The sequence below is a fragment of the Anomaloglossus baeobatrachus genome, chromosome 2, assembly GCF_048569485.1.
Source record: "Anomaloglossus baeobatrachus isolate aAnoBae1 chromosome 2, aAnoBae1.hap1, whole genome shotgun sequence".
Classification (NCBI taxonomy): Eukaryota; Metazoa; Chordata; class Amphibia; order Anura; family Aromobatidae; genus Anomaloglossus; species Anomaloglossus baeobatrachus.
The window spans coordinates 540,573,599-540,590,446 of NC_134354.1; the positions used below are offsets into that span (position 1 = coordinate 540,573,599).

At 50.4% G+C, this 16,848-nt stretch overlaps 1 protein-coding gene across 1 annotated transcript in view; it reads left to right on the forward strand.

The window, feature by feature from the left end:
- Nucleotides 1-396: 396 nt before the first annotated feature.
- Nucleotides 397-16,848, forward strand: part of GRTP1 (growth hormone regulated TBC protein 1) — a 158,642-nt gene continuing 142,190 nt past the window's right edge. Inside the window, exon 1 of the mRNA XM_075334331.1 lies at nt 397-487. The gene's annotated coding sequence lies outside the window, so the exon portion shown is untranslated. The remainder of the gene's footprint in view (nt 488-16,848) is intronic.

Sequence of the window (16,848 nt, forward strand, 5' to 3'; positions counted from 1 at the left end):
GGTGGCAGCCTGTCCCCTGGTCAGCGGTGGCAGCCTGTCCCCTGGTCAGCGGTGGCAGCCTGTCCCCTGGTCAGCGGTGGCAGCATGTCCCCCGGTCAGCGGTGGCAGCCTGTCCCCCGGTCAGTGGAGGCAGCCTGTCCCCTGGTCAGTGGAGGCAGCCTGTCCCCCGGTCAGTGGTGGCAGCCTGTCCCCCGGTCAGTGGTGGCAGCACACTGCTCAGTGTCAGTATCGCCTGCAGAGAGGCAGCCGGGACAGGACCCGGTGTCTCCATGGCGCGTCATCTGCACAACCTGTCCCTGCTCGGCCGCTAATTCTGGCTGTTCCCGCCTCCTGGAGGCTCAGCCTTCCCTGGCTCCAACTACAGACCACGCCTCCAGCCGGATGATTGACACTTGGCTTTGAAGAGGAAAAGTGCAGGTTAGGAGTGCGGAGTGAGGACATGGAGGTCTCTGCGCGGTGGGAGCGGTAGCGGCACATTCCCTCTCAGGTAAATCCCGTGCCTTTCCCCCGGAGCCCGTGTGAGCGGCCCCGTCAGTGCGGACAGGTGCGGGCGGCCGGCTCCGGTTACTTGCTGCTGTTCCTTCCCGGCTGCTGGGTTAACCCTGTGTGGGCAGTAGAGTTACATAGAGCTGTGTGGTGCTGCTCCTGTGGCCTCACCATTCCGTATATATAGACTAATATTATATAATACATAGGAGCTCTCCACAGACAGTATGTATAGTAAAGTGTTGGGAAGTTCTGTAGAGGTTATGTGAGCGCTCTGCCTTCTATCTGATGTATAAACGCCCCGAAGCCTCATTGTGAGGAGGTGTGAACAGAGGCCAAGTGTCCTACAGAACGTGTTACATGATGCCATCCCCCATATGTCTCCTCAGGGTAATGCACACTCGTGTATAAAAATAATCAGATTTTCATCCAGAAAACGAGTGCGCTGTGTGGGGGTTACACGATCAGGATTTGCTGTGTTTTGGATGTAGCATGCTTCTGCTGTGTCCAAACCGCTGCGTTGTACAGTACAAGCACAGTGCATGGGGTTTCTAGAAATCCCGTGCCCACTGTACTTTTTTTCCACAGCAAACACTGATCCGCGGAGCGTCTTTCCAGACCGCAGCATGTCAATTATTTGCTGCGGATTCACATTCGTAGGAGAACACAATCGAGAGACCGCAGCGCACTGAACCCTGCTCATGGGTACGAGCAGCTGCGGTCTCCTGCAGAGGAGACTCACGGCCCCGCAGGTCAGGACCCACCATGTCCAGGACACAGTGAGTCCTGATCATGGGCACATACCCTTAGACCTTGTGCACATGCTGCTTTTTTGCTACTTTCTTTTTAGCGCAGTTTGTGGTCCTAATCTGCATGTATGACTTTCCCTAACAAAGTCTATGAAAAATCAGAAAGACTGTTCGCACGTTGCTTCTTTTTTTCCTTGCATTTTTTGATTGCAGAAAAAAGCAGCACGTCACTTTTTTCCCTGCGTTTTGCCATTGACAATATTAAAAAAAACAGGCAAAAGCACATCGAAAAACGCATGCTTTTTTTTTTTTTTATGCCTTTTTTCGGTCAGAGGTGTATTTTTTGCTGGAGAAGGAAAACTGCAGTGTGCACACATACCCTAGAGCTAATAATTTTTTTTTAACTGGAAATGACCAAGTGCCGTATTCAAAATGACCAAGTGCCGTATTTCTCCATTGAACAGTATAGGGGAGGGGGGGGGGGGTTCAGGTTCCTTCTTTATCATGGTCATTTCACCTTGCACCTGGGACTAAAGGGTACTTTACATGCTGCGACATCGCTAGCGATGTCGTAGTGTGTAAAGCACCCTTTAGTTCTTATGGATACCACTTTGTTTGACCTTAATGGGTATGGTGTTCATGGTTTTTTCAATTTTGTATGAGTATATGATTTTTCATGCTTAGTTTTCAGTGCTTGTGTTCCACCTCAGTGCAGGTGATGTTACACTGTAGTGTTGTTACCATGCTTTTTTCTATCATTGTTACATTGTAAGTAAAAAAACATGTTATAATATATATATATATATATATATATATATATATATATATATATATATATATATATATATATATATGTGTATGTTTCACATTTTTGAGTGTTTTAAAGGTTTTTAATAAAATTTGGTGTTTTTTTGTAAATAAATATTTTTTGCAATTTCTGAATTATGTTTGGTGATCCCATTTGTCGCACACCATCTTTCTCTGTTTTTTTTGGATCATATTGTACAGGTGTGCACCTCTGGCTTGATCCCGTTCACTTCAGCCGTGGTGCCCTCGCATACCCGTTCTTAAATTTCTCTCATTGAGTGGGCACGTTATGGACCCCCATGCGTTCTGTGCCCCAGGAGCACTCTGGTAGAGCTTCATGATTCTGTTTTGTCAGTGGATGCTGTGTGATCCCATAATAAACATGGCTAGGTATAATAAGGTGCAGACTGTAACAGGTTACAGCCCTGTATGGCCCAGACGCTGGGATCCCTGAGCAGTAAGGCTACTTTCACACATCCGGTTTGAGCCCTGCGGCTCAATCCGGCTGTGAAAACTATGCAACGGATGCGGTGAAAACACCGCATCCTTTGCATCAGTTTTTACATGCGGCCGGTCCGGTTTTTTCCGGTTGCGGCATGCTACTGAGCATGCGCAGTGGAAAATACCGCATGCGGCGACCGGATGCGGTTTTTTCCGCATCGCGCCGCATCCGGCCTCCATAGGGATGCATTGAAAAATGCGCCGCAGCGGCCGGATGCGGCGCGATGCGGTGTTTTTTGCCGGAGCAAAAAACGTTGCAGGGTACGTTCGATCCGGCCGCCGCATCGGCTAAATCTGCCGCATGCGGCAAAAACCGGACCGAACGCAAGCCCCTACGGCACAATGCGGCACTAATGTAAGTCAATGCAAAAAAAAACCGCAATCGGCGTTACAAAAGCCGGTTGCGGTTTTTCTGCAGAACGCCGTATTGTGCCGCAGAGCCAAAATCCGGATGTGTGAAAGTACCCTAATTGTCCATCAACACTCTGCTTTGGTGTAAAGAGGACTAGTCAGCCGCTCAGATGTGACCTGTCTATACTAGTATTGTATTCCTGCTGCTCCTCATTATTCCGTGGTTTTGTTAAATCTACTATACAGCTATCTTCACACAGGGCATTTTTGCGGCTATTTTATTTTTGGATGTTTTTTCATTAGTTTTATGCAAAGCCATGCTAAGGAAAAACTGCTTTTTACAGTACCAGCAAAGCCTATGAGATTTCAGAAAACACTTACACACTGTGGGGAAAAAAAGCAATGAGTGTAAAAACGCTGCTTTGTTTTTGTTTTTTGTTTTTTTTGCTGCGTTTTTGGTGAAATCAGGTTTTGCTGCCCTAAAAAGAAAAAAAAAAAAAAGCACCAAAAACACTGTGTGAACATAGCCGACAGCTGCAGAGATATGGGCCATGTTACAGCATTTAGAAGGGGGTGTTGCTGACCGGGTAATAATGCAGAGCAACCTAAAGACACGCCCCAGAGAATTCGGGGAGCCACACCCTTTTGGTAAAAAAAGATAAAAAGTAGCTCTAAATAAAGACATATATCTCAGGAACCGTATGACCAGTACTCTCCAGACAGCAGCATGAATGAAATAAAAGTATACACTGGCCACTTTGCACCTAATGACTGCTCCTCGAAGTATATGCTCCCATGGGGCAGTTAGGGTAAGTTCCCACGATCGGGAATAGCAGCATTTTGTCCTCAGTATGGTTTTGCTGTGCCCAAAACGCTGTGTTTTACAGTGGATGGGATTTTCCCACTGTGCTTCTTACCGCTGCGTAATCAGGGCTGCCGTGCGGCTTCCCGAGCCTCAGCAAGTCAATTTATTCTTGTGGAGAACACAGCAAAATTACTGTCAGTGACTCTGATTGGTTCTCCCACACATGACATTAGAGTCTCCGCAAGAGAAAACATGCTGCCTCCAGAAGCTAGCACTCCGGATCATGTACACATACAGTAGTGTGAATGAGCCCTAACAGTCAAACAATAGAAAACTTGTGCAGAATCGCTTTTTTATGTATGTGTCGCGGGCGGGGAGGACGCCGCTGCGCTCGCTAACGCTCGGGTCCGGTGCTGCTGCGATGGCTGCTCGGTGGCTCGAGCGGTGGGCCGGATCCGGGGACTCGAGCGGCGCTCCTCACCCGTGAGTGAAAGGGGGTAGTTTGGTTTGGGGATTTGGTCCGTGACGCCACCCACGGGTTGTGGTGAGGTTGGGCACCACTGCTGCTGGTGACGGGGATCCTGGGAGCGATAGTAGGGAGCAGCTGGGATGTTATTTCCCCCCCCCCCCCCTCCGTGGGTAGGGGTTGGTGGTCCCGGGGCCCGGGTAGGCAGGGTCGGGAAAGTGCAGGGTCGCCTGCACTGCGCAGCGCGGTGCTGGATGGCACGGTTGTACTCACTCAGCCACAAATGTACGCAAAGTCTCTGGTAAACCAAACGGCTGGATGGACGGGTCCCGCAGCCGGCCGCTGTGACTTCTCCTGGACGGTTGGTGGTGGCTGCCTTTCCCTGCACCTTTTGTGTATGTTCGGTCCCGATGGATTCCCACCGGTAACCCGCTCCCAAGCGTGTATATGTGCCGGAGGAGCCCTTTTGCCCGCAGGCTCTGGCCCTTAGAACTCTAGCTGTGGCGGTAGCTGTATTTCCTTTTGCTGGTTGGACGGTTGCCTTCAATCGGGTCTTGGCTGTTAGGAAACCCCTGGGGTTCCGGTCACTGACGGATTTGACCTCTAATGGCGACTCCAAGCCTGGTCGGGGTCCGCAGGCCCTGCCTGTGTGTGCTGGCTTCACTTCGCTCCCCGGTTTGGTACCGGCGGGCCACCGCCCGTCCCCGGTCCTACGGTTCTGCGTTGATTCGCCTCTCCTGCAGACGGCCACCACCGTCTGCCAACCTTGCTCTTAGTGCCCGGGCCACACACCCGGACACAGTCAGTTTGCTCCTCCACTACTACTTCACTCCTTACTTGCCCTTCCCCAACTGATCTCGCTTTGACTTCCTTTTACCGCCTTCAGGACTGTGAACTCCTCGGTGGGTGGGGCCAACCGCCTGGCTCCACCCCACCTGGTGTGGACATCAGCCCCTGGAGGGGGGCAACAAGGATTTTGAGTCTGGCTGATCTGCCTGTCTCGGGGTGGGGGGGGGGGTGTTGCAGTACCTGTGACGACCTGGCTAGTCCAGGGCGCCACATATGTTCTATTTCACGAATAGCAAAATAAAAAATGGTTTATTAAAAAAAAAAAAATCCTATTTTGTCCCCCCAAGCTACTTTGCGACATCCCCTCCAGCTTCAAAGCCGGTGCTCCGGGGTCCCTGACGGTCATTATGCACTTTGCAGCTATAAGAGCAGGATCAGCCACAAGATCACTGCAGCCAAGACTGAGATCACCAGAGCACCACTGCTGGAGCTGCGGAGGATTTATCCTTTCATGATTGTTTTTACATTCTCAGAAAACCCAGGCTTTGTGCACACACTATGGGTTTTGGTTTGTTTTTTTTTTTTTTTTTTTTTGCACATCCCAGAAAAGTCTATGAGAACCCTGAAGTGCTGTGCACATGTTGCAGATTTTTTTTTTCCATGCAGATTTTGGTGCAGGAAAAAACCCACACCAAACAATTGACATGTCAGTTTCTGCGTTTTTTTCCAGCATTATTTCTATCACAATGCATACAAAAAGCTTCGAAAAATGCATCAAATAAGTAAAACCATGGCAAAAAAATGTATTTTTCTGCAGTGTTTTTACTGCTAAGAGATGCAGTTTTTAGTTCAGAAAATCTGCAACGTGGGAATGTACCCTGGCTCTGTACTCGCGGTTTCTTTTGTGTGTTGTTTTTTTTTCGGCAAGGGAAAGAGCATCCTAGCAAAGTCTATGAGAATCCTGAAGTGCTGTGCACACGTTGCAGATTTTGGTGTAGAAAATCTTCACCCAAATCTGGAATGTGGGAACATACTCTTATATTGACAGGCACCGTTTTGGCTGCAGATTGTTTTTCATCAAAAACCAGTGTTTGCAGTAATAATACTGGGCACAGTATGCACATTGTTATTTTGTCCCCCCCAAGCGTTTTTGCAGCCTTTTCACTTGCGGTTTTGCTTCTTATACATTTGACAAGGGAATAAATGTTGCCGACGCGTTGAAAGAACTGACAAACTTCGGATTTAAGAAATAAAATAAACGAATAATAGTGTCTTCTGGCTGATGTACCGGGATAGTTGAAAAGAGTATTGTGGACCGGACTGTTCCATACAATGTGTGTGTGTGTGTGTGTGTGTGTGTGTGTGTGTGTGTGTGTAAAGATAATTAAAATATATATATATATATATATATATATATATATATATATATATATATATATATATATATATATATATATATATATATATATATATATATATATATATATATATATATATATATATATTGTGAGAAGGTGACCGGGGTTATCTATGACGGCCGTTATGTCTCACCCCGGTTGTGCTCACTTCATGATAGAAAGCAACTCCACTCCAGGGTTCATGCTGTTTCCCTACAGACTGAACGAAGGGTTAAAAGGAAACAGGACCAAGGGCGGGGTGTGCCTGGTGGGAGGGAGTGAATACAACTTCCTGAGTTTCTGCCGGAGAGGCACATATGTATTGTAATGGACTCTTGTGACTATTAAACCGGCTGTTATGAACCTTGATGCCTGGATCCCGTGTCTTCTGCTGCGCAGCCGACCACGCTACCTCACATATGGTGGAGAATCGGCGGGCATGCCAGCCCGGTGAGGTGTAGCTTCCATTGCTGGTTACCCGGTGGCACATGTCCTGGATTCAAGCAGCTATATTACAGCCCAAACCCGGCGACGCCATGGAGGAGATACTGAAGCAGCAGCAACAGATCAATGCACACCTGCTCCAGTCCTTGAAAGCGCAGGACCAAAGGCACCAGGAACAGATGGTTCTCCTGGCCAAGGCGATCCGTGCTGGACCGGCAGCAACAAACCCGGGATTCGGTGATGACAGCAGCGTCCGGAAAGCGGTGAGACAAGCGTTGCAAAAGATGACCCCGGGTGATGATGTGGAAGCGTTCCTGGCGGTGTTTGAACGGGTGGCCGAGCGGGAAAAGCTGCCGACCCCCCAGTGGGCTGAGGTATTGTCGCCCTATCTGACGGGGGAGCCCCAGAAGGCGTACCTGGACCTCTGTACCGAGGACGCCATTGACTATGTGACCCTGAAAGCCGAAATACTGGCTCGGTTGGGGGTGAATACCTATGTACGGGCCCAGCGGGTAAATCGGTGGTTCTATGAGGAAGCCAAACCCGTACGCTCCCAGGCCTATGACTTGTTGCATCTCGTAAAAAAGTGGTTGCAGCCTGACACTCTGAGCCCGGCGCAGATGGTGGAAAGGGTAGTGGTGGATCGCTTTGTGCGCACTTTACCCATCACCATTCAACGGTGGGTAGGACAGGGCGACCCGAGTACCCTGGACCAATTAGTGTCCCTGGTAGAGCGGCATGTGGCTACGCAGGACTTGATACGGGACACTGAGACTTTGCGTACCGCCCGTCGGTCCGGCCCCTCCAAGCCTAGGGCCAAGGACCCACCGCCGACACCGGTGCAGGAGTCCGCTACTGTCCCATCGGAAGCCGCGGCCGCCGTCCCTGAGGTCCGGAGGATCCAGTACCCTAAACGACAATTCGTCAAGGGAGTGTCCTTCCCTATTAGATGTTGGCGGTGCCAGCGGGTGGGACATATGGAAGCCCAGTGTCCACTTACCACGGAGCCCATGGACTGTGGTGTCACCCGGCGGGGTTCAATGTATGCCCAGGTGGTGTGTACCGCTGACCTGGGCTCCCCAGAGACTGAGCCCCACTTGTGCCAAATACAGGTGAATGGGTGTCCGGTTACAGGCTTGTTGGATTCCGGGAGCTTAGTGACACTTGTGCGATCAACCCTAAGGGCTAAAGTAAAGGCCACAGGACGTACCGTGGGGGTGGTGTGCATACATGGGGACCGCCGAGACTATCCCACAGGGACTGTCACCCTCACAGCACCTTGCGGTCAGGTGCAACATGAGGTGGGACTTATTGACACTCTTCCCTATGACGTGATCCTAGGAAGGGATCTGCCGTATTTTTGGTCATTATGGAAGGGACCTCCTAAGTCCCCTCAGAGATTGGTCAGTCCGGGACCTGAGCCCTACAATCCTGAATCCGGGACGCCTGCCGTAGGGGTTCCCATGATAGGGTCAGAACGGGAACCCGATAGGTCGCCCCTAGAGGTATTGGCAGGAGAGGCTGAGACGGTCGAACCCATCCCGGACTTGGAGGCATCCCCGGATACGTTTGGGACAGCCCAACTCCAGGATCCTACATTAATACATGCCCGGAGTCGGGTGACAGTAGTTGATGGGGTGGCACAGCTACCCGGTGCCCAGGTAAGGTACCCCCATTTCGCTCTTAAACAGGATTTACTCTACCGGGTAGATGAAATACGGGGCGTGGGGGTAGAGCAGTTGGTGGTGCCCCAGCCGTATCGACGGCGGGTCCTCGACTTAGCTCACAAACACCTGATGAGTGGCCACCTAGGGGTCAAGAAAACGCAGGAGCGAATATTGCAAAGGTTCTATTGGCCCGGGGTCTTTGGGGAGGTAAAACGGTTCTGTGAAACCTGCCCGGAGTGTCAGCTTACCGCACCCCTGGCCCACTTTCGCAGTCCGTTGGTACCGTTACCCATTATAGAAGTCCCGTTTGAACGGATAGGGATGGATTTGGTGGGACCCCTCGTAAAGTCTGCTCGAGGGCACCAACACATCCTAGTGATCGTTGACTATGCCACCCGGTATCCAGAGGCGATACCTCTCAGACATACTGCAGCAAAGCTGATAGCTCGGGAGTTGTTTGCTGTGTTCTGCCGGGTGGGGTTGCCCAAGGAGATCCTTACGGATCAGGGAACCCCATTCATGTCTAAAGTGACCAAAGAGCTATGCCGGCTACTCCAGATCAAGCAGTTGCGTACGTCGGTGTATCATCCTCAGACGGACGGTTTAGTGGAACGATTCAACAAAACCCTGAAAACCATGCTCAAAAGGGTGATTTCCAGAGACGGGAAAGACTGGGATATGATGCTTCCCTATTTGATGTTTGCCATACGAGAGGTGCCACAGGCATCCACGGGGTTTTCGCCCTTTGAGTTGTTATACGGGCGACATCCCCGGGGATTGTTGGACCTGGCAAAGGAAACATGGGAGCAAGAGCCCACCCCCCATAAAAGTGTGATTGAACACATTTTAGGAATGCAGAACCGCATAAGCGCGGTCATGCCCATTGTGAAGGAGCATTTACAGGAGGCTCAGGCCGCGCAAAGCGGTCGCTACAATAGACAAGCCACCATGCGGACCTTTAAACCCGGGGATCGGGTGTTGGTATTGATCCCCACGGCGGAGAGTAAATTCCTGGCTCAGTGGCAAGGCCCCTACGAGATAAAGGAAAGAGTCGGGGTGGTCAACTATAAAGTATTGCAGCCCGGTAGGCGGAAACCTGAACAAATATACCATGTCAACCTGTTAAAACCTTGGCAGGAACGGGAAAGCCTGATGGTTGATTTTTCCCCCTCTCCCTCCTCTTCGGGTCGTTCACATCCGGCTTCAGCGACCTCCGGAGAGGACGAACCGGAAGTAAGGATCGGAGAAGCCCTCACCAAGCAACAGAGGCGAGAGGCCAGACGGCTGGTTCAGCAGAACCCCGATGTCTTCTCCGAGCTGCCCGGTAGGACCAGTCTGATACGACATGACATTGTCACCGAGCCTCACCAGAAGGTACGCCTGAAGTCATACCGGGTACCGGAGGCTCGAAGACAAGCCATATCGGAGGAAGTGAAGACAATGCTACGCCTGGGGGTCATCGAAAAATCCCGGAGTGAATGGGCTAGTCCCATTGTCCTAATACCAAAACCTGATGGCTCCTTAAGGTTCTGCAATGACTTTAGGAGATTGAACGAAATATCCAAGTTCGATCTCTACCCCATGCCCCGGGTGGATGAGCTGATTGATAGGCTGGGACAGGCGCGATATTTTACCACGCTCGACCTGACCAAGGGGTACTGGCAGGTGCCACTGACTGAGTCCGCCAAGGAGAAAACCGCTTTTGTTACGCCGGAGGGTCTCTTCCACTATGTTGTCTTGCCTTTTGGGTTACACGGCGCTCCAGCCACGTTCCAGAGGTTGATGGACTTGGTGCTGGAACCCCACCAGGCGTATGCATCAGCGTACCTTGACGACATCATTATTTACAGCTCCGAGTGGCAGACCCACTTGGAACAGGTACAAGCGGTGGTGGACGCGCTTCGAACAGCCGGATTGACAGCCAATCCCAAGAAATGTGCGTTGGGACTCACGGAAGCCCGCTACTTGGGCTACGTGATAGGCCAAGGAGTGATTAAGCCCCAAATTAACAAGGTTGAGGCGATCCAGAAGTGGCCTAGACCCCTGACCACGAAGCAGGTTAGGGCCTTCCTGGGTATCGTGGGGTACTACAGGAGGTTTGTTCAAAATTTTGCGGGACTATCAGCCCCCTTGACGGACCTTCTCAAAGGCAAGAAGTCCGTCATGGTGCGCTGGACTCCGCAGGCCGAGGACTCCTTCCGGGCCTTGAAGGGGGTCCTGTGCGGACAGCCCGTTCTTGTCAACCCTGATTTCCGGAAGGAGTTTATTGTACAGACTGACGCCTCTGAGGTCGGCCTGGGGGCAGTGCTGTCTCAGGTGGTTCAGGGGGAGGAACACCCCGTCACCTTCTTGAGTAGGAAGCTCACCCCTCCCGAGCGGAATTATAGCGTAGTGGAGAAGGAGTGCCTGGCGATCAAGTGGGCCTTGGAGTCCCTACGCTATTACCTGCTGGGACGGCAGTTTCGCTTGGTGACGGATCACTCTCCACTGGTCTGGATGAGGTCCGCCAAGGAACGGAATGCCCGGGTTACCCGGTGGTTCCTTTCTCTGCAGAACTTCCGGTTTACGGTTGAACACCGGGCCGGTAGGTTGCTGGGCAATGCCGATGCCTTGTCCCGCGGCCCGTGTTTGATGGCGGGAGTTCAACCCCGCACGCTTGAACTGTGGGGGGGGGTATGTGAGAAGGTGACCGGGGTTATCTATGACGGCCGTTATGTCTCACCCCGGTTGTGCTCACTTCATGATAGAAAGCAACTCCACTCCAGGGTTCATGCTGTTTCCCTACAGACTGAACGAAGGGTTAAAAGGAAACCGGACCAAGGGCGGGGTGTGCCTGGTGGGAGGGAGTGAATACAACTTCCTGAGTTTCTGCCGGAGAGGCACATATGTATTGTAATGGACTCTTGTGACTATTAAACCGGCTGTTATGAACCTTGATGCCTGGATCCCGTGTCTTCTGCTGCGCAGCCGACCACGCTACCTCACAATATATATATATATATATATATATATATATATATATATATATATATAATATAATATTTTGTCCTGTTCACACCGTGTCTCTGCCAGAATCACCCCTAAGGCTATGTGCACACGCTTCGGATTTACTGCAGAAAATGTGTCTAACATTGCTGCACTCATTCCCCAGCAAATTCTATGGGTTTAAAAAAAAAAAAAAAAGCTGTGCGTGCATTTTTGCCATAAATAATGGTAAAAATCTGCAGGGACCAACCTGCGGTAAAACCGCATGCGGATTTTGTTGCGGTTTTTTTTTGTTTTGTTTTTTTTTTTACCACAGGTGTGGGATTTTTTAAGAGGGTCCGGATTTTTCTTAAGGAAAAGGAACTTTCTTGTGCGCACATAGCCTAAAATAGGATTCATACAGGGCCATAGACTGCTGCAGTGACACAGAATTCAAATGAATTCCAACTTGGGTGTTTTGCTTTATTTTCTGAAATTGGCCATCTGTTTTTTTTTTTTTTTTTCTTTTAAGTTTCAGTTTGTGGTTTTTATTCTTAGTGTGTACTTTTCTGTAACTGTTGGAACAAATGGACACGTTCAGAAAAAACACATATATGGAGCTTATTTGAACTTCATTCCTGTCTTTGCAGTCTATGGCTCCATAGGGGATTCAGGCAGAACCCACTGGAAGCACTGCTGAAATACAGTGTGAACAGACCCAAATGGAAAACATACGAGACACAAATTGTGCTAACAGTTGGACTCTAATGCGGGCTTCACACGGTACGATCTATTGTGCGATTGCACGAGCGATCGCACCCGCCCCCGTCGTTTGTGCGTCACGGGCAAATCGCTGCCCGTGTCGCACAAAGTTGTTAAACCCCCCGTCACATGTACTTACCTGCTGTGCGACGTCGCTGTGGGCGGCGAACATCCTCTTCCTGAAGGGGGAGGGACGTTCGGCGTCACAGCGACGTCACACAGCGGCCGGCCAATAGAAGCGGAGATGAGCAGGACGTAAACATTCCGCCCACCTCCTTCCTTCCTCATAGCCAGCGGGTGCCGCGGGCTGCAGGTAAGCAGTGTTCATCGTTCCCGGGGTGTCACACGGAGCAACGTGTGCTGCCCCAGGAACGATGAACAACCTGCGCAAATAAGATTAAATAATTTTTTAAAAATGAGTGACGAGTACACGATCCACGATTTATAACCGATTTTGGAGTCGCACGTAGGTGTCACACGAGACGACGTCGTGAACGATGCCGGATGTGCGTCACGAAAACCATGACCCCGACGACACATTGCACGATAGATCGTCTCGTGTGATGCCCGCATTAGGCCGGTGTCACACTTGCGATTGCCTCGTGTGTATCTCGCGTGAGTCTTGCGGTGCATCACCCGTCACGGACTCATTCTCTCAGGAGCGGGTTGGTTGCATGCATCAGTGTGAGTCCCTGACGGGTGATGCACCGCGAAACTCGCAAGAGATACACACAAGGCAGTCGCAAGTGTGACACCGGCCTTATGCTGACACTACAATTAGAGTTCTATATATGCAGCAAAAATAGATATATATGTGGCGCCCTGGCCTAGCCAGGTCGTCACAGATAACATCCAAACATCCCCACCCCCACTAGACAAGGACACCAGCCAAACAAAAACCCTTGTTGCCTCCCTCCAGTGTCTGATGTCCACACCAGGTGGGGCAGAGCTAAGCGGTTGGCTCCACCCACCGAGGAGTTCACAGGCCTGGAGGCGGGAAAAGTGACAGTTTAGTCCAGGAGGTGGAAGAGAGGAGTAAACACTTGGATGTCTGGGTTTGTGGCCCAGGCACTAACAGCAAGGTTGGCAGACGGTGGTGGTCGTCTGCAGGAGTGGTGGAGCAACGCGGAACCGTAGGACCGGGGATGGGCGACGGCCCGCCGGTACCGACCGGGGAGCGAAGTGAAGCCTGCACACTCAGGCAGGGTCATCGGACCCCGACCAGGCTTGGAGCCGCCGTCAATAGTCAGATCCGAATGTGACTGGAACCCCAGGGGTTTCATAACAGCAAAAGTCCCGATTGAAGGCAACCGCCCACACTGTAAGGGTATACAGCTACCGCCTAAGGCTAGAGACCCAAGGGCCAGTGTCTGCGGGCAAACGGGCTCCTCCGGTACCCATACACCGGGGAGCGGACTACCGTTGGGAATCCATAGTAGTCAGAAAGAGAACATCAAGGTGCAGGGAAAGACAGCCGCCATCACCTGTCCGGGGAGAGACACTGCAGCCGGCTGCGGGACCCGTCCATCCAGCCGTTTGGTTTACCGAGGACTTTGTACCTTTCTTGCTGAGTGAGTACACCCGTGCCATCCGGCACCGCGCCGCGCTGTCCCTGCACCTCACCGACCCTGCCTCCCCGTCACATCACCGGGCCCTGGGACCACCGACCCCCTACCCACGGAGGGGGAAAACAACATCTTAGCTGCTCCCTACCATCGCTCCCGGGATCCCCGTCACCAGCAGCGGTGGTGCCCATCTTCACCACGACCCGTGGGTGGCGTCACAAACTAAATCCCCCAAACCAACCACCCCTTTCACTCACGGGCGAGGAGCGCCGCTCGAGTCCCCGGATCTGGCCCACCGCTCGAGCCACTGAGCAGCAGCGGCCGCAGCAGCGCCGGACCCGAGCGTTAGCGAGAGCGCAACAGCGACGGCGTCCTCCCCGCCCGCGACATATTCACTATACATGTACATATATTTTATGTACTTTATAGTGTGTATGTACTATATATATAATATACGGTATATATCTAAACACATGCAGACACATAATATAATATACACACAGATATATGCAGCATGTAGAATGTGTGTATAGAGAGATGTGGGGGCTGTGTAGTGGTCTGTGTCACGGTTTATAAAATATACACACTCGTTTTATATCTTTTTATCGCACAAACAAATGTGGTATTCTCCATGACTGTTCTTTCCAGATGCAATATGCACACACACTACTTATTGGGCCCGATTCATCACCAAGGCCGGTGTTGTTCACTCCAGTTTTGTTGTGGAGATGTGCTGGAGTCACAGTATGCCTCGTCATGAGTCCGGAGTGTCAGACAAGTAGCATGCATCTCTGTGTGTGCCTCATCACAAATACTACTCCAGTCCTTTCTAGAGTAAGATTTGTGGTGTAGCAAATGCTGCTGTGCACCCACTTTTTTTGGAGCTGGGCGAAAATAATGTGAGAACCGCAAAAGTTGCAAAACTAGCGTAGCCTCGAGTTCTGCCACAATTATGCGACTTTTCAAAGCTTTTTATAGCAGTATATAATACTGGCAGTAAAGCTTTGATGAATTGGGCTTGTAGTGCTGTGTCTGTTTACACTGGAAAATACTCACATGTAGTGTTTAACACTAGAACTGCTGAGGTAGTCATTTTGACTACTTTGCACCATGTATTTCTATATAGGTGTCACGAGTCCAGTAGTTCTAGTGTTAAAGAGGTTGTCCACTACTTAAACATTGATGACCTATCCTGATGTCTGATTGGCCGGGGGCTGACACCCTGCGCCCCCACAGATCAGCTGTTCTCTGTGCTTATTCAGATCAATAGGAGGCGGATATGCAGTGCCCGGCCACAGCCGTGATCAGAAGATGGAGCAGGACCAAGAACAGCTGATTACGGGAGCGCCGGGTGCTGATCAGACATCTATGACCTATCCTCTCAATGTTTAAATAGTGGCAACCACTTTAATGTCACTTGACACTGGACATGTCTTTACCCAGATGCAGCATGAATACACACATGTAGTGCTTTGCGACTGTTCACATTACGTTTTTCTAGATGCAGTATGTATTTACACATGTAGGGTTTGATTTGTGTCCGTTTATACTAAACGTGTTTTTTGTGGGGTTTTTTGTTGCCCCCCCATGTAGTGGGCATACACATATGACACTAGATACAGTATAGCATCCTCCAGATGCAGCATGGGTACACGTCCCAGCAGTGCTGGCCGGGAGGTCATCTGTCGCTTATGCACTTGGTGTGTGTGGACATCATGCACACACTGGTAGATATTTATATCCTCATTTGATTGTTGGGAGTTGGATTCGGTTACATATGGCTCTCACGTGGGTGTGGCGCACCTTTAGACTTTGCAGGTCATGTGATATGATGGCTCATTGAGAAACTTCTCGCCTTTTTCTTAGCAGCTGTGCATTCCACGTCATAGGACGGGTGTACACCCAGCCTCTTTCTGAGCTGCTCCATGAGACCAACAATACACGTATATCTTCCTCACCTGCTAATATACTTCTGACAGGTGCCTTTCATATTCTCTCCCTTTTCATGTGTTAGCAATCTTAATTAATACCTTGGAATTGACATACAATTTTGACTATATTACTTCGGGTCATGTGATTTCTCCAATTATGTGCATTGGTCCACTTGTTTTTAAGCATAATTATTTTAACATTTGATGTGTGGCTATGATTAAGAGGGTTGTCCAATATTCTGATGACCTTCTGCTGAATCCTTAGGCTACTTTCACACATCCGGCTTGAGCCCTGCGGCTCAATCCGGCTGTGCAAGCTATGCAACGGATGCGGTGAAAACACCGCATCCTTTGCATAAGTTTTTCCCATGCGGCCCGCCCGGTTTTTGCCGCTTGCGGCATGCTACTGAGCATGCGCAGTGGCAAAAACCGCATGCGGCGGCCGGATGCGGTATTTGCCGCATCGCGCCGCATCCGGCCGCCATAGGCATGCATTGAGAGATGCGCTGCATCGGCCGAATGCGGCGCGATGCGGTTTTTTTTGCCGCACGAAAAAACGTGCCAGGCAACGTTCCATCCGGCCGCCGCATCGGCTAAATCTGCCGCATGCGGCAAAAACCGGATGGAACGCAAGGCCATGCGGCACAATGCGGCACTAATTAAAGTCTATGCAGGAAAATCGCAACCGGCAGCAAAAAAAAACGGTTGCGATTTTCCTGCAAAGTGCCGGATTGTGCCGCAGAAGAAAAACCGGAGGTGTGAAAGTACCCTTACAGTGTGCACACAGCTGGTGTAAAAATGCCAAGGTCATACAATTCTCATGCAGCTCCCTGTTTGCAAAATTTATAATTTTTTTTAACTCTAGTGTCCTTGCATATAATGCTTTTATCAATGTGTTAAATGTCACTAAAGTGACGTGCACACGATGAGTATTTTGTCAGTATTTTACCTCTTGTATTTTTAGCCAAAACCAGGAGTGGAAGAATCAGAGGAAAAGTATAATAGAAACTTCTGGATTTATCACCCAGTCCTAGATTTGTCTTACAAATACTGAGGTAAAAACTCACCAAGTACTCATCATGTGCACATGGCCTTACAATGGTATACGCTATGAAACCATATGTGATGGGCCTATAAGAAGGCAAACCTAATACTGTCGGGTGA